Consider the following 18,758-nt stretch of genomic DNA (forward strand, 5'->3'; position numbering starts at 1 on the left):
CTTCTTCAAATCAGAATCTACTCTTAGTCAAGAAGTGTTCAAACGTTGGCTGCCAGAAATCCTATACTTATACACATTTCTGCCTTTAAAGTAGGCAAACGTCAAACGAAAAGTCTTTGTAGTGCACAGATCCTGCCTTTCCCTGACCTGGCTCCAAACACACTCCAGGGGGGTAGAGACAGCTTTGTGTGAGGACAACACCCTGCCCATTGGGCTACCTTAGGGGTGCCTTACAAGTAGTAAAAGGGAATGTTTGGACCTGGAAAGTGTGGGTACTTGACAGGTCGACATAGCAATTAAAAACTACCCATATAGACACTGCAGTGGCAGGTCTGAGACATGGTTACAGGGCTACCCATGTGAGTGGCACAATCAGTGCTGCATACACACTAGTACCATTTGATTTACAGGCCCTGGGTACACATAGTGCACTTTACTAGGCACTTGTCAGTTAATCAGATATACCAATCATGGATAAACTAATCACCATAACAATTTACATAGAAGGCGCGTGCAATTTAGTACTGATCAGCAGGAGTAGAGTGTTCAGAGTCCTAAAACCAGCAAAAACTAAATGCAGTAGACAGTCAAAAGTAGGAGGTCAGAAGCAAAAAAGACAGGGGAGCAACATGCTAAAGATGTCAGGTCTAACACAGCCTTTACTGGTTTTACATTGTGCAGTTCAGCCACCAGGTGTGTATTTTTTACTTCCTCTACATCCACATTACCAGCCCCAAACCCCCTCTCCAACCACAACCCAGTTATTATCGAAGCAGCCTTCATCCACATCCATTCCCACACATTTTGGACTCTGGGATTTTTGTTAGCGAGTTTTCATGTCATCGCTATTTTAAGTCAATATAAGCAATTAGGTACATACTGTACTCACTTGCAATATATTTTGAGTCATCCTTTCATTAGCCAATAGTGGCATACTGTAATGTACCATACATGGGCACATGGAGACGAGTGACAACAGTATTTTCAGACACACACTATATACTGCTGACAGTTTATCCACATTTTAGGAACATGAGCATTTGGGTAAGTCATTACTAGGTATACTAACCAGGGTCCCACATCCACCCAGTGTGTGGTGCCTGACCAGATGTCACACCCGAGCGTGCAGCAGAGATCACTGTGGGCAGTCATTACCTGCACAATGTCACAAAGCTTACAATGACATTTGTGTTTTCAATTAACATTCTAGTCAACACAGGTGAGGCACAACATTTCCTCGTTCAGTTCACAGGTCCGAGGCTGTTGATGGATTCTATGTAATATGACCATGGGTTATCTGATAACTATGTAGGAGTTTGGCCATTTTTACATAAAAGTTTGTGCTGATGCTATGGGTTGATGTGCCTTTTGACGTTGCCTCCATGCAGGTGCAAGGACCTTTGCTACAGTGAGTGATAACTCTGACTGTATGTGGCAATAGGAGAGAAAAGGAGAAAAAATAAAAAAAGTCAGTGGCCAAGAAATGTTGTACATGTGCAACTTGTCACATTTTACTTTTTTACATGTACATGTTAACAGTAATGGTAAGTGGAAGAGGCACATTGCCCATTTACCAGTGTTAGGTGAACACACCAGCAGTGTTGGGCCCCTGACTGATGAAATGGGAGTTGCCATTTCCATCACTAAGGATTCTGGAACATCTAATGGAATGGACGAAATGAGACGCATGAGGGTCTGACTCACCAAGCATTTTGCACATACATGGGACAACATCGACGGTCAAAATTGTAGTGTATTGCAGACATGATTAATTTAGTATCATTGTTAGTATCATAACATACTACCTGGCACCACATTGAGGATATCACTCACAGGTATCCCATGGAGCATGTGGGGGTGCATTGTGGAGAAGATATCCCGCTCCAGTGGAGTGAGATTGATTCAGGGTCCAGATTGTACACCACAGAGAGCTCTGGCCACTTCTATACTGGAGTCCTTCTCCTTCACCTGCCTCTTCTCATCCTACCACTTCAACTTAATGTCCATTACAGTGCAGACAACCTTTCCCAATGTTTTGACTGCAGTGGCTAAATTCTACCATAGGGCTGCCTTCTGTGTGGCACTGATGCTGTAGGGGGATGATCATGGAGACTTTTGTGATACCTCACAATGTACTCCAGGAGATCATGGTGGCCTCCTCAATGGTAACAATATTAGGGTAAGGCACAGAGCAGGTATGCAGACAAAGACTCTGTATGGCCACAACAGCCCCCTGATTACATGCTGCTTTTATTTGCAGGTCTTGCAGGTGGTGTCAATTATCTGCAGATGTATGAGATTACACTTCCTCCAACTGAGAGTGGAGATTCTGCCCCATGTGCAGATAATCCACCACGAACGTTGATACTCCACCCTGAGTGTGGTCGTAAAGATACTACTTGTAAATGCCCTATGTGAATCTCGAAGTCATAAACTTAGACTTAAGTCTAAGTTTTATCTTTCTAAATCTGACCCTGTGTGTTTCTTACAGCATGCAGCTTCTAAATGAATCTGAAAGGCAGCCATCAGTGACTATGAGGCATATGCCTTCTATAGCAGTGAAGTCACAGAACCTGCAATTTTTAATGCGTGCGTCAAGAATTTCAGCAAATTTGTTGATTGTTTTCCACATGCTGTTGAGCTTGGCTGAAGATATAACTTTCATAGTCGACATTCGGCATTAGATTGAATTTGGCCTCAAACTCTTCTTTTACCTTTTGGTATGATTTTACATCCTACAGACCACTGCCTGCTCTTAAAAAATGAAAACAAAACGTAATTTTTTTATTGTTTAAATACATCCCAAATTTCTTTGAGTAACACGTGTTGCATTTCAACAAAAAACAACGGTTATTCAAAGGCAATCACAGACATGGTGGTCTGCTAACCTCAGCAGGCCGTCATCCCTGTAATGGCAGGCATTCCTAATAGGTCACAAACTGGGATATACCTGTTTAATATTCATGAGATACGTCGATTTATAAACCACTAAGAATCACAAGTATGAAAGAAAAAGTTTCATACATAAGGAACGTTGATTTTCAAATTGTAATTTGGATTAAATGGGTATTTGGAATTCGCTATTACTACTCTTTGTAGATCAATCTCGTGCCTAAATCTACCAAACAAAATAGTGATTCTGACCTGCTGTAATGTAATTTGGTGCTCGAATAAAGTGGGCTAATGCCCTGGGCTGCGCTATATAAAAACTGCAACAAAAGTACAGTAAATTCGAGCTTTTGCTTAGTCCCATGGCGTATGTTTTTTAACACTTTGCACCAATGGGAGTGAATAATTCTGAAAAAGGAGCAGAGCTTGAAAAGTGGTGTTAACTGCACAAGTTGTGAGTAAAGATTATCCTCCTCCTTTCATCAGTGTTTTCTGTGTGTGTGGGATTAGTCATGTTCCCCTTAAGGCGGAATGCTGCTCAACATGGGATGAAAGAAGAGATACTAGAATTGATGACACAGAGCACAAGTGGGCGCCTTCAACCAGATTAGACCCCTAAGCCCTCGGCCAAAGAAATCATCAAACAACTCTTTCAGATTTCAGAAACCTCATCTAAGCTAAAGAAAGCCCAAGACTAAAAGAATATGCACAAATATCTGGCAGGACAGCAAGCAGTGCAAAAAAAAAAATTCTGAAGAAATACACCGGAGCAACAGTGAAAGTGAGGATTTGAAAGATTGAAGTGAAATGCTTTTGTGACAAGACAAATGGACATCTCTGCATTTTAATTCTTTTTTTCGTTTTATATTAATCCCTGATGCAAAGACCTCTCTTTTTTTGTTCTCAATTGTGACTGGGATTCTGACATCGCCTACATATCATGCAGGCAGCATTGTCGTGTGTCCTAAAATACCACCTCTCCCTCCGCTCCTCTCGCTATTTTTTGTAAATTTTCACTGTATATCTTATTCGGCAGACGGACAGAAAGCGTTCTTGCCTTTCAGCCAGCGAGTTCTGCAGACGCAGCACTGTCTTAATCGAATTTTGTGTTCCTCTTCTTTACAGCTAACTTTATATTCTGTGCCGTGCTACCTTGGAATGCAAAATGTCAGTGCTAGAAATATTTAGCACATCTGACTGCTCCGCCTGCCTTATATCAGTTTCAGAATATAATGTCATTCAAACCTTGCTATTTGAGTGGATTGAAAAATTAGCACAAGATAAATCTTGTGAATTTAAAAGGATAGTGCTGCAAATACTGTTTGGTATTTTAAAGCAAAATCTTAAGACACATTTGCTTACAGTCGGAGTATTTAATAAGCGTTTACATTGTCTTTATTTTGAGGTGGAATTTTCTTCAAAATACTATCCCACAACAAGGTGTGGTTAAGCGATAGCTACGTGGCTTTCTTTTAGATGCAACTATGCAAATAATTTTGCTTGGACAACACTTAGGGGCATATGTACAAGCCCCTATCGCCACCACTTAACGTGGCCTAACGCTGCCTTGTACATAAGGCACCCTTTCACGCTTTTGTTAGCGTGAAAGGAGCATGCAGTGGGTGTTGTGGTGGGCGTTCCACAGCAACACCCATTATATTTGACACTGCCCCCTATGTACAAGGGTGGCGTACATAGGAGGCAGCGCAAAAATTAAGACCAGGAAAACCCTGGTCTTAAGTTGGCTAAACGAGGAGAAATACATTATTTCTCCTTGTATTTCCTTTTCCCTTGACTGCTGCCTTGTGCAACACTCATGGTAAAAGCTAAATTCCATGGTTTGTTTCTGTACAGGAAGGTGTACCTTCCTGTACATAAACAAACCTTTCAAAAAAATGCTAATCTGCCAATTTCATATGTGCTACATGAAGCAGCACACATTTAAGTGACAGAATTGCATTTTAGGATTGTTTATGTGCAGGAAGGTCAACCTTCCTACACATAAACAATCCTTCAATGCAAGAAAACACCTTTGCAATCTGGTGCAAGGGTGTCTGCGTTGGTGCTAAGTTGCTAAACTTAGCGCCATCACAGGGGGATATCCAAGGCTGCACCACATTCTTCTAAATATGGTGCAGCCTTGTGTTTCAGAAGTGGCGGGCGTGTCATTAAGCCAAGGACACGATCCACCACTTCCTTGTACAAGTCCCTCTGAATTTTGAAGTTGAACCAATGCACTACAATTACGAGATAAAGTTATGTTCCTCTAAAGAGCTGTTCAAAATAAACTTTGTTTATTTCAATTGAAATGTGACATTTTCAACTTTTACTTCGTATACCTACACATCTGACAGAGATTATATTGAATACAGAGGGCAGCAGAAGACAATGTGATGATTGGTCGCTGTGGTGCGGGAACAATGAAGATAAATGTAGGGTTTACTTTCTATGTGCAGTTGCTTGTGTTGGAGGACCTACTTGGTTAGCACACCAAGCTAGTGCTGTGGCTTTTCAGCTACTTGCCTGACTACTGTTCACTTTCTTTCTGAATCCTAGAATCATGACAAAAGATGGTGAACTTACTGTTGGGGCAGGAAAATGCTGTGCATGGTAATGGATGTACACGCCTGCCTTTAGTGCCCAACTGTACTAATGTCTGGATCCATAATGGTGATTTTTGTTGTCATAGTCAAACACGGATCATGCGTGTTTGCCGTGATATAGGCTTGTCTCAAGGACTGCAGTTTTGTTGAACGGAAGTGGCATCCAAAGTGCTACCCTCATGGTGGCGAGAGGCTACTGCCTTCACCAGGAGTTAAGTAGCATGAGTGTGGTGGCAGAAGCACACGGTATAGTGATCAGTAGTGGTGAACAAGTTATTTTTTATCTATGTCACTGGAGTGTGGCCTACAGGCTCACTCATTTTAAAAGTTCAGTACTGTGTATTTAACTCACCCTTAGCCTAAATCAGTTTGGTGTGTGGTGATGAACAGCGTCGGAGTGGTGTATCTGTACTGGGTGTATATGTGCCTGGGAAGGGTTCCATACAGGAATGAAGCAGTATGCCCTGTGCATGCATGTTAAATGCATGTACTAGAAGTATGTGCGCCAATGAGTGATACAGTACATGAAGGATGTAGTGCTGTGCAGTTCTTACACATTTAAATGCTTAAGCTGCTGAGAGGTCACTAGAAAGGGGCCTGAACATATCAGGAAGGAGATGGGGCAGATAAGAGAATCATTAAAAGTAGGGATGGGGCCCTTGCCATCATTGTGGCTGACATCCAGTTGTGAGCTCTGGTCACTCCCATAGATTGTGTGGTGAAGCCAGCCACTCCTGCTCAGAAAGACTGATTTCAAGCGGAAGAACAGGGCTGAGGAGTGGGTACCTCAAAAGAAGCAGAATGGGGGCGTGGCTTCACCAGTGATGCAGTAGGACGTGCGGCAGAGGGGCTCCTGTCACCTACCACCTCTTTGTGCCATTAAAGCGGAGCAGGGGAGCCTTCTTTTTCCCTGCCGGGGGTGGACGCTGCCTGCCCCTACCTGGACTGTAGGCGGAGCCGCCAAACTCGCCCCTGCAGTGCCTGGAGGCGCGGACCGCTAGAGGCAAGCGACGATCCCACGACTGAAGCCGCCATCTTGTGCACGCGCACCGGGACCCACTCTACAGCTCCGCGGTGCACTGCTCCAAGAGAAGCTGTCGGCGACCCCTGGTGAGGTGCGGGATTCCGGTGGCAATGGCGGGGGCTGAAATGTGAAGACTGGAGCGGGAAACGAGCTCCCAGGCATTGTGGCACTGGCGGCACTACCGAGGCCTGTAAAGTAGAGAGAGACCCCTGTCGCCATTTTGGCCCGCCGCACTGGGACCTGCACGGCTCTCCCTGCGGGGGGCCTGAAAGTACTGGAGTGGGTGCCCTGCTGGAGACTGAGGCTGTTTGCCCTTATCTGGGCTGTGAGCGGTGCTGACCATCCTGCCCCTTCAGTGCCGAAGTGCAGGGCCGGCCGGCAGCAAGCGCATTGCCTGCGGCTGGAGCCGCCATTTCGCGACCCCCGCGCCAGGGCCCGGCCTGCTACCCCGCAGTGTGCAGGCCCGTGAGCGGCCACCAGTGACCAACGGCAAGGCGAGGGGCTCTGGGAGCGGCGGTGGGGGCTGTGGCACGGAGCATGACACGAGGAGGGCACCCACTGGCACTTGAACACTGGCGGAGTTGCTGAGGCCTATGAAGGAGAGAGAGACCCCCGCAGCCGTTTAGCGCTCTCCACACCGGGACATACGCTGCTTTCCCTGCGGTAGGTCGGGCCAGGAGGAGGCATGAATGAGTAAAGGAGAGGCGAGAGGCTTCAGCTGAGGCACGAGTGGAGGCGTTAGTGGAGATGAAGTGAGAGACGCACTCCTGGCGGTGTCATTGAGGCCTACTCGGATGAGAACAGCTGAGACGGTGCATGTACGACGGAGCAGGGATACTACAGCGATGGGCCCTGCATACACCCTGGGACTGAGGGGCCTGCTACCACCTTGAGGAGTAGCGGTGGGCCTGGTCCGGCCTTGTGTGGTGATTGGCTGGGCCCTTACAGCAAGGCGGATCTTGTCCCCGGCGGCTGGGACTGGTACGGGGCCCTGAGGTGAGCGCTGTGCCTGGCTGTGCGTTTCCCTGCCATTTTGGCTCCTGGTGCTGGGCGGTTGGGGAGTACCACTTCCCGAGTGATCATGGCCCATTGAGGTCCATCTTGGGCTTTAGACCCCGCTCCTCTGTGTGCTGTAACCTGGGAGGCTTGAGGTGGCCTTCTGCTGAGGAGAACTGACCGGGCTGCGATGGAGGTGAGGGGCGACTTACAGCGGAGTGAAGTGCAACTTTTGAGCCTTGTGTGAGCGTCACCAGCACCCTGCTTTTGCACCACTGCCCTGGGGGTCTGAGGCCATCGCCTTTGGGATTAGTGTGCTGCGGGTGGGAGAGGATCTCTACTTGGTGCTCTGCTCTGGTCCTGGGACCTTAGCTCCCCACAACTTGACTGGCCATCGTGCTGTGGTGCGTGCGGAGGGGTTCGAGGGGTCCCTAAGCTGGTTGTGAGAGGGTGGTGGACTGTGACATCCCACGGGCCCTTACGAAGCTGGCGACGACGCGGTCTCGGGGGGGGCAAGGCCGGGCCGGCTGCAGCCCCCAAGGACAATACTGTTATGGCAATATGGGGGAAAGTGAGCGCACCACCAAAGCTAAGGGTTCGCCCAAAGCCATCAGGGACTCTCCGCTGGTAACCCAGGCATTCATGTCCTCCTTCATGGCGGAGCTCAAGATGGAGATCGGCTCTCTGAGGACTGAAGTCCATACATGCGTCAAGGAACTGCGGCGGGAGGTGACAGACCTGGGTGACCCGGTGGACGGCCTAGAAAGGATGATGGATGCTCGCACCGAAGATCAGGAGCAGTTGTGGCAGCGCCTGGCAGTCCTGGAGGAACAAAATATAGAGCTCCAAGTGAAGCAGGTGGATCTGGAGAACAGAAGCCGACGGAACAACTTACTTATCCGGGGTGTTCCCATTGGAGAAGAAGGGAAGGACATCACGGAGTATGTTGCACAGCTTCTACATGAGGTATGGGGCGACGCGAATGCCTCCCGCCGGCTTTGGACCAAGCTCACCGTGTCTCCGGGCCTGTGGGGAGGCCAGGCCTTCTCCCAGACATTATGACACAGGTCCACTTTTTCATAGAGAAGGAGGCCATTTGGAAAGTGGCGCGTGATAACCAGACCTTCGCTATAAGGGACATAAGATACAAATCTTCCAAGACCTGGCCCTTAACACTCTGAAGAGGCGGCGCACCTTCAAGCCTGTAACGGAGAAATTACGGTCTCTAAATATACCCTACTGATGGGGCCACCCTTTGCCCTAATCTTCCAGTGGGAGTCTAAGCGGAGAGTACTGCGTTCCTACGCTGAAGCGGCACAGCTCCTCCACCTACCGACATTGCCACCAGCGAGTCCGTCCTGGCCGCGCAGGCAGGAAAAGGTGCCAGCCAAACCGTCATGCACCACAGTAAAGCGCCTCAGCCGCACACCCCCCATTGACGAGCAGTCGACCTCCCAGGCCAGATAAGACATCATTGCGCATATCAAGTCTCTAGAGGGGGAATGAGAGGAGTCCATCTCAAGCCCCTTGATGCCGTGATCTGGAGGGGGGGGCCACCGGTTAGTCTGCGAACTGTGCGCCCGCCACACGCGTGCACTCCACGTCTGGTGGGAGGTACCCCACACAATACTACTGATTCCTCCCTGGTTCCGGACTGAGGGGTGGGGCGGTGGTGGGAGCCCTTGAGAATTAGACCTCTGTGATCTTGCTGACCCACCTTGACTGCCCCAACTGGTGTGACATCCCAGAGAGCGTCCAAACCCTCGGGTGTAGGATGCCCTGTTCTAGGGACAGTGATCCAAGGCCCTGTTGCCCAAAGTTGTTGTTTTAAGATGTGTGGCCTGTCTGGCCGCTTTTTTTCTCTCTTCCACTCCTCTCGCTCGGCTTTCTCTTTTCTAGGCTCCTACTGGTCTATTGACCTTTCTCCCTCCCTTCCCCTAGGGGCTTTCCATTTCTTTTGCTTACCTTCTCGGCGTGCTGTGGGGAGGGGGCTGGGTGGCGGCGCCCCCTTGATTGGAGGGTTGCGGAGGAGCTAGTCTTGCTTATCCCATCTTGTGGAGGGGGAAAGAGGAAGAGGAAGCGCAAGCAGAACTTATCTACTATGACACATGGCTATGTGTGCACCTAGGCCCCTGAAGATTCTTACCCTCAATATCAAGGGCTTAAATTCCTCCAACAAACGGAGGCCTTCTCCAGCGAGACCCAGACATAATATTCCTTCAGGAAACCAACCTGCTGCGCGCGGACACAAAGCGCATGACACATCCTAAATACCCTCTCCAGTTCTGGGCTACAGCTGACTCCAAAACAGCAGGTGGCAATACTGTGCAGGAACGGTTTCAGGCAGGGAGACTCTGGGCCTGTCAGGAATGGTGATGGACACTTCCTTAAGGTCACGGTTCACATGGGACGGCACCATTTTACTCTCTGCATCATATATGTGCCCAACCAGATGCAAGATAGGTACCTCCAAGCACTGCTGCGGGAACAGATCATGTGCGATACCTCATCCCTGATACTGGGAGTGGACTTCAACCTCGTCTGGGACCCGGGCCTGGATCACAGCAAAAACTCATTTAATGCCACCGGGACCATGTCCACTGCTCTGCGTACTCAGATAGTGGATCTGGGGCTTACTGATGTGTGGCGTTATCAGAACCCGGAACTGAGGGACTACTCATTCTACTCACACGCCCACAGATGGTACTCTCGCATAGACTTCCTGTTTACTTCGCATGACTTGGTGCGGGACGTGCTAGGAGCTTCCATGTCAGACATTTCGGTGTCAGATCATGCCCATGTAGAACTTCTGCTGCAGGATCCGAATGCCCCCCCTACGTGGGAGACGCGCTGGCGCCTACCACCGAGTGTCCTTTGGGACTCGGCTGACGTGGAAAACATCCGTGAGGCTATCGACTCTTACTTTCTTAATAATGACATCCTGGAAACGCCATTCCCTGCAGTGTGGGACGCCTTCAAGGCCACGATCCGGAGCCACATTACCTCGCTATCAATAGCAAGGAGGCGCAAAACTAGTAAGCTGGAATATAACCTTACGAAGGAGATAAAACAGGCTGAACAGCGCGACCAACAGCGCTCTTCATTGGACACTATGAGACGACTCGCCAACCTTAGGTTACTACGTACCAACAAGGCGGAGCACTCTCTCCTGGCGTTAAAACAAAAGTATAATGAGGGAGGGGACAAGGTTGGTCGTTTATTGGCTGGGAGGCTAAAGGCTTGGGCGGCCCAGGCCCACATAGCCAATGTCCGGCTCCCTGGTGGAAAGAGAGCTGTCTCGGAGAGGGACAAATGTGCGGCATTCCAAAAATACAATGCTGCCCTGTACCAGAGGGAAGCCCCCCGAGCGGGTGAGGTTGAGTGGGTACGGAGGGACACCACTGCCTCCAGTATGTTCGAAGGATCTAGAGGGCCCTATCCTCGCAGAGGAAATAACGGCAGCAACAAAGGACCTTCCTTTGGGGAAGACACCGGGACCGGACGGTTTGCCCCTATCCTTTTATCTCATGTTTCAGTCCCAACTCCGACCCCACCTCTTGCGAATGTACAACTACTTTACAGATGACGAAGGGCCGTCCCCAGATATGGGTATGGCGGAGATCGCATTGATACCGAAGCCTGGGAATGACCCCGCGCTGTGCGCATCCTATCGTCCCATAGCTCTACTGAATACGGACCTTAAAATATACACCAAACTCCTCACTAAGCGCCTCAAACCGTATATGCTGAGCCTTGTGGACCCAGACCAGGCTGGATTCATCCGCGATTGGCAGGGAGCAGACAATGTACATAGGCTTGCACACCTAGTGGTGAAGGTACATCATTGGAAGATCCCAGCCTGTCTCCTGTCGCTGGATGCGGAGAAGGCCTTTGATCGGTTTGACTGACCCTCTCTGCGGGCAACTTTGCAGAAGTTCGGCCTGGGCCCCCAGATGGTCGCAAGGATTATGGCCCCATATGTGTGGCCACAGGCCAGGATTCGGGTCAACGGTACACTGACAGCAGCGTTCAACATATGCAGGGGTACAAGACAGGGGTGCCCGCTGTCGCCCCTGTTGTTTGCCTTCGCAGTTGAGCCCCTCGCAGAGATGATCTGGCAAGCACCGGATATAAATGGATCACCCATGGAGGTCAGAGCAACAAGGTGGCGTTGTTTGCAGACGACCTTATCCTTACACTGACACGCCCACGCGAATCCCTTCCGGCCTTGCACAGGGTGCTCAGCCTCTACGAGGGAGCCTCTGGCCTTAAGATCAACCATGATAAGTTGTGGGCCCTTAATTTTTTCATCCCGAATGAAGACCTGCCTTCCATTAAAGAAGCGTCGCCCTATCAGTGGGCTGAGCGCCACATCCGCTACCTAGGCCTCTTACTGACCCCCACCCTGGGTGAGTTGACGTCGGTGAATTGGCAGGAATGTAGGATGGAAATCCTCGAGGATATGCGGAGATGGAGACCACTGATGCTGCCTTGACTGGGTAGACTGAATGCGATTAAAATGTCGAACCTCCCTAAAATCCTATACCTTTTCCAATGCCGGCCCACTCCGATCCCACTCCATTGCATATGAAGCCTTCAATGAGAACTTACATCCTTCATATGGGGAGGAAGAAAGCCCCGCTTTTCGCAACAGCTTCTCATGTTGCCACGGGACGGGGGAGGCCTGGCGTGCCCCAATCTGGTACATTACTACTGGGCCTCGCACCTCCGCTTTGTGGTGGAGTGGGGAGTAACGGAAAGTGAGAAAGGTTGGCTTCACATGGACTGAGCCGTGACGGGGCAAACCATCTGGAACATGCCATGGTTACATCACGCGACCCGTTCCAGGAGTGCGTACATGGCGATACCCACGAAAACAGTCTTGGATATCTGGGACAGGGTGGCTGTATCCAGGGGCCTAACCACGTTCCCATCTCCGCACACTCCCATAGTCGGGATTCCGCACTTTCCACCAGCCCATAACTCCTGCGCCTTTGACAAATGGCCACAGGGCAATTGCAGGGTAATATGTGACCTATACGACGGGGGCATGCTTAAAACATTTGAGCACTGTCGGGAAGAATTCCCTACACCACGGGAGGCAAGGTTGCAGTATGCCCAGCTCAGACACTGGGTCTCAGCAGAGGGTGTGTCACAGGCGACCATGCAAGACTTTACTTCCTTTGAAAAATTGGTGCGAGACATCCCCAAGAGATACCGGTGCATCCCGCAGAGGGAAAACGCCTACAAGCTCTTGACCCAGTGGTACTACACCCCTCAGCGTCTCCACAGGATGTTTCCCGCGGTTTCCCCCTTGTGCTGGAGGTGTTTTTCTGAGTTGGGGGACTTTGTACATATATTGTGGGGATGCACAGTGTTGTCTGTCTTCTGGAAGGAAGTCCTTAGCCACATAAAGGGTATCCTGGGGTTTCCTCTGCCTGAAAACGTGAGCACGGTCTTACTCAGCATCAAACCTGCCGGCCTTAAGGCGCTGACACATAGCGACTGGACCCTGACACTCCAGATGCTGGGAGCAGCTAGGCAATTCATAGCCCTATACTGGAAGAAGACCGAAGTCCCCCCATAATGTCCTGGTTTGAGAAACTCTGGCATGTCATAACAATGGAATTTCTCACAGCGCGACTGCAAGCACGCAACACACGCTTTGGGGCTGTCTGGAAGCCCCTGATTAGCTACCTTTGCAATATAGAGCACGCGTGACACATGCCCACCAGGCTAAGGACCCTGCGCCTCTTTGACGATGTGGTGGCCCCGCCCACCCCCGCTAGATTGCTACCCTAGACTCCTCTGATAGCATTGGCGTCGCGCTGCGGCCCTATACCCGTAGAGTTCTCTCCCTGGTGCACGTCCCACTCACCTCTACTATACTTTTTGTTCCTTCCTTCCCTAATGCTTATCCTTCCTCTCCTCTCGCTTTCTTCTTAGACACTCAATTCCGTATATAACGTGGGACCCCACTGGGCAACCCTTTACAAGTTGGACTAGATACTGGTTTATCTGTCATGAATGAACCTATCACAGGAACTATCTGCGAAACCGATAAGTTCCACTATCTATAGCATTATTCTCGGCCGGCCCGATAGGGTTGTAGGCAAAACGCTGTGTTAAATAGGCCTTCTCATGTGGGCATTTAAGCCCTATCACTGGACTACATCTATACAGCCGGCCCGCCCAGGGTTGTAGGCTTAACGCTGTGTTCCAATTGCATCTATTACGAACCCTACAGTTTGAAAATAAAACAGACTTACAACAAAAGAAGCAGAACCACAACATGAACTTCAAAGACCCAGACTCTATTTTACATTTGGTGTCTGGAAATGGATTATAAGAAATGGAGTTTGAGACACCAAAAATGATCATATCCTAAGCAGCCAGACTAGTTGTGTGAGGAGGGTAAGCTCTACAAGACTTCTGCCTGTTACAGGGACTAGGGGCCAAGGCTTGCTAGTCTCCTTGCTGGGTGAAGGGGCATCAATCACCGATGGAATTCAGGATCACCTGCCTTGGGGCCTGGAGCAACATCCTGCTTGGTAAGCCCAGTGTATTCAGTGTGGAAGAGGAGAGCACTGGAGAAAGTGAGGTCCAATGGGGAATACAGTCAAGTGGATTTCTGTTGCAAGATATAATGAAATGGCTGCTGAACCAATTGGACCTTTGCCCAAGTGTAGGACAATGTCAGCGAACCACATATGCTAGGAGATGGACACTGTGAAGTGAGCCAATGTGCTTGTATGCCATGAGGGGCTGCCTCACAACAGGATTCTTGAATGCTGTGCTGATCAAGCCCAGAAACCTGTGCAGCTGAGGATCATCAACCCTGAGCCAGGAGGGGCTACTATTTGGACACCTGCTGTGCCAAGAGTGTTGGTGTCCATGTTCAATAGGAATACAGTGACCCCGTATACCAGAGTTGGGCACCGGACCTAGTCAGAAGTGTACACAGTCCCGGAGCATTGTCTGAGATGTGAGACTGCAGTGGGATTCCCCACACATCTACCCTAGGATTATTGATCAGCTCTGGGAACTTGTTGTCATCTTTCCTGTCTCATGGGAGACATCAAAAAAAGGCATACATGTAGCAAGCGGCCGCAAGGAAACTCTGTTTGTCACAGGAGAGCAACACCATGTAAAGGATCAGAGAATAGGGAGTGCAGCCTGCCAGGGCATTGTGTAGTGAGCTCACCTAGACCAGCTGATGCTGCTCCGATGCCCACAGAGAGGGGCAGTATGGAACTCTGAACCCTCTGAGCCTGCAAGTGCGTGTAGGACTGAATTTGAGCCAGTCGACCCTGGGTGAACTTGATGGCTCCAATAGTATATCTGCACTGGAACACTTTTGATTTTAGTGCATAATCAGATGGACTCTTTAAACTCAGACTACTAGTGAGGCATACCCTGCACCCAGACTACTGGTGGTGTATACGGAGGCTTACAGGTTGGGGGGTCTGCCCGGATCAATGAGGGAAGCACTGATAGTGCCGTTGCTGAAACCCGGCAGGGAGGCGACTGATGTGAGGTCTTACAGGCCACTGTCCATGCTGACGGTGGACTACAAGATATTAAGCCGGATCTTGGCCACCAGGTTGGCCCCACATATGACCGGCCTGGTACACAGGGACCAGGCAGGGTTTATCCCCATGAGGAGCACGGCGTTAAATATTCGTCGCCTGGTTGGGATACTGGATGGTGCAGCGGATACGGACGATACCCAGGCGGTGTTATCTGTAGACATTGAGAAAGCTTTTGATAGTTTGGAATGGGTCTATCTGGATGAAGTACTAGTGAGGTTCGGCATTGGTGACGGGTTTCGCAGTTGGACGAAGGTGCTGTATTCCTCGGCAACGGCGCGAGTACGTCTGGGCACCCTGGCGTCTGCGGCTTATCCAGTTGGTAGGGGGACGAGACAGGGGTGCTCCCTGTCCCCTCTTCTGTTTGCACTGGCGATGGAACCCCTGGCGGTGCGTGCCAGGTCGGGAGACATGTATGCAGGGATTGCAAGAGGAGGGCAGCTGCACTACATATCACTGTATGCGGACGATCTGCTACTGTACATGGAGGACACGGGACGGGCTCTGGAAGGGGCGATGGAAATGCTGTCTGAGTTTGGCCGGTTGTCGGGCCTCAGGGTTAACTGGGCGAAGACCTGTGTCTTTCCGCTTAGAGCGGACGCGCCCTGCCCCGCCCATGATGTATGGGGTGGTCTGGGAACCATCTTGCTTTACTTATCTGGGAGTCCGTATCTACCACGAGGTCACAGACTTGTTAGAGGGCAATGTTGGACGGTGTGTACGGGCGCTAAGAGGTTGTATGTCTTTCAGGGCATCCCTCCCCCTGACTGTGTTAGGTAGGATTGCTCTCCTGAAGATGGTGGCGCTTCCACGGCTCTTGTACTATTTTCGGACGCTGCCCATTTGGATTCCTCAGAGGATCTTTAGGGACTTGCGGACGATGATTATTGACTTCCTTTGGGGGCACGGCCGCCGTAGAGTGGCACTGAACACGTTGCTTCGCCCCAAGCTTGAGGGGGGGATGGCCGTCCCTGACTTTGAGTTGTATTATTTGGGCGCGCAACTTCAGGTTCTTACACAGCATGTGGCTAGGGTGTTCAGAGGGCCGGAGCACGACCGAGAGCAGGGGATACAACGCCATGTCCTAGCCTATATTATTATGCAGCAGAAACTGGAGTTGCGAGGCCTCACCATGGAGGAGCGGACGCTCAGGCTATGCTGGCAGAGGAGTCTGAGGAGGGCGAAGGTGACCCGACCGTATGCCCCGGAGATACCGATAGGCATGTTGACGGCGCTGCCGCATGGGGGCGACTGGCCCCCATTATTAGAGTGGGAGGAGCTGGGACTGCAAGTGGTAGGGGACCTGTATATTGATGGGACCTTGGTGCCCTTCAGGGCGCTACAGGAACAGTTTGGGCTGCCGGAGGGGAGCTTCCTCTTGCATGCGGCCGTGGTGGCGGCCATTCAAAAGCATTGGAGAGGGGGGCTCATCGAACCGGAAACGACTATGGCTTGCCAGTATGTAGTGATGGCCGCCGGCACCTTTAAAGCGTTGACCTGCCTTCATAATAGGATGTTGCATGAGGGGCTGGAACCGCTCCTGGGTCTGAAAGCGAAATGGGAGGTGAGCATAGGCAGGCCCATTCCGGACACGGTGTGGGGCCATATCCTTAAGCGTACGTGGAAGGGCACGAGGAATGCGCGCTTCCAGCAGGTGCATTTTTTTGTTCTACATAGGGCCTACTTGACCCCAGAGAAGATCAAACGGTACTTCCAGGTACAGGAGGCACGGTGTCCGAGGTGCTTGGCGTTGGAGGCGGATATGGATCACCTGTTCTGGGGTTGCCCGAAACTAGAGGCTTAAAAACACTAAGGTGACAAGTAAATTTATCGACCTAGGGCTGATACTGGCGCAGAGAGAGATCACCTGGCACTGGAAGTCCAGGGAGGGGCCGTCTGTGAGGAGGTGGACGAATGACTTGCTGAGGTGGTCTGAATGCGAGAGTGTGCTCCGTATGAGGCAGGCTATCAAGCTTGACAATGAAAAGAGCCTGGAATCAGCGCATGCATGGGAATTGATAGTACAGGCTCTCCGTGACTCCTTTGTGGACGACGAGGACTGAATGGATAGGGCATGAGGACACTGCGAGGCTTACGAGTACGGTGGTATGAGCAGATCTGTAGCGGGACCCATACAAGAGTCAGGAACATGGCACACACCATTAGCGGTTGCTGGGGGGGAGGGATCAGGGGTTGTTCTAGGGCTGTTGAGGGGGTGGGTTGGGCGCCGGGATCCAGATCGGGAACGGGGGCAATTCCGGACCAGTTACAGTCTAATGGGTCTGTGGAGCGTGGGTAGATAGCGGAGCAGGGCAGGGCACATGGAACGGACACGATAAGGCCTCACAGGGACTGGGGGACGGGATTGCGGTGTCACCACGGAACCGGGATGTTAGACTACGCTGGACGGTGTTGGGGATGGTTAGGGGTTGGGGGGGTAAAATGCAGATACATAAAGAGATTTTAACCATTGTCCCTCAGGGACGCTCACCGTGATGCCTTGCTAACAACTGGAACATTGTGCCGCCCGGCCTCCGGGATGCGGGCTGAATGGCTGTGTATAATCTAAGCTTCTCCGATTCATGCGGGGGGACACCATGAGTGTGCTGGTTGAGCTAATGTATGCAATGGTTTCTAATTCTGCAATAAAAACAAATTAAAAAAAAATAGTGAGGCATACCCTGGATGTTGCCAATAGTGAACCACTATTGCTAGAGCAAGGAGGAAGTTGGCCAGCGAATCACCAAAGAAACTCTTGTCGCCCTGACATCAGGGGATTGCATAATTGTTTGTGAATGTCATATTTTTTCTTTGTGTTGGTAGCAGTAGAAATAAAACACTGGTATTTTTTATTTTTTTATTTTGTCTTTGGCTGGACAATGATTTTTTGCTGCAGCTGCTTGCATTTGAAATTGTGAGCCTGTGTTCACTCCTCTATATCTACACCTCCCCTATGTTTGAGCCTGGGCCCACTTGGATGACGTTAACCCTGGGGGTCCAGTGCTGAAGGGGTTCTTGGCCATGTTGCTCGGAATCCAGAGCAGGCTTAGCCCTGAGACATCAGGAGCAAAAGACCTCAAACCCCATGGATAGGCCTAGTAATCCTTTCTTACCGCGTTGCCCTTTGAAAAGGATTTTGCCACTTACCATGAAGTCTATCAAAATCCCATTAATAGAAAAGACCTCCTAGGGTTAGGGAGCACCCATCCTCGTTCACTAAAATACAACTGATCATATTTGACAATTCCACAGACTGAGGTGGAATTGTACTAAACCGTGTAAATTAGAACAACAGGCTCCAGAATTAACTTCTAAACTCCTATCTGAACAATACCCATGCAAGATCATATAAAAGAGCATGAAACAGCAATGAAAGGCACTAAATGAAGACTAGAAACACCCACATAATGAGAGCCATATGTGTGTGACTACTCTCTCCACATGTTCTATCTGTCAGGTGCAACATCTGACACTACACTTGTGATATAAAACTAGTGGACCTTTGAAAATGGAACGGATGGCAACTTACTTTTCATGCAAATTTCAACTCAGACAATGCAATGTAGATAACCACATGCCCCTGCAATTTGAGATACATAGGGATAACAACAAAAAAAAGTATGCATCAAAATTGGGGAACATAGGAAGCGAAGTCAC

Source organism: Lissotriton vulgaris, chromosome 10, assembly GCF_964263255.1.
Source record: "Lissotriton vulgaris chromosome 10, aLisVul1.2, whole genome shotgun sequence".
NCBI lineage: Eukaryota > Metazoa > Chordata > Amphibia > Caudata > Salamandridae > Lissotriton > Lissotriton vulgaris.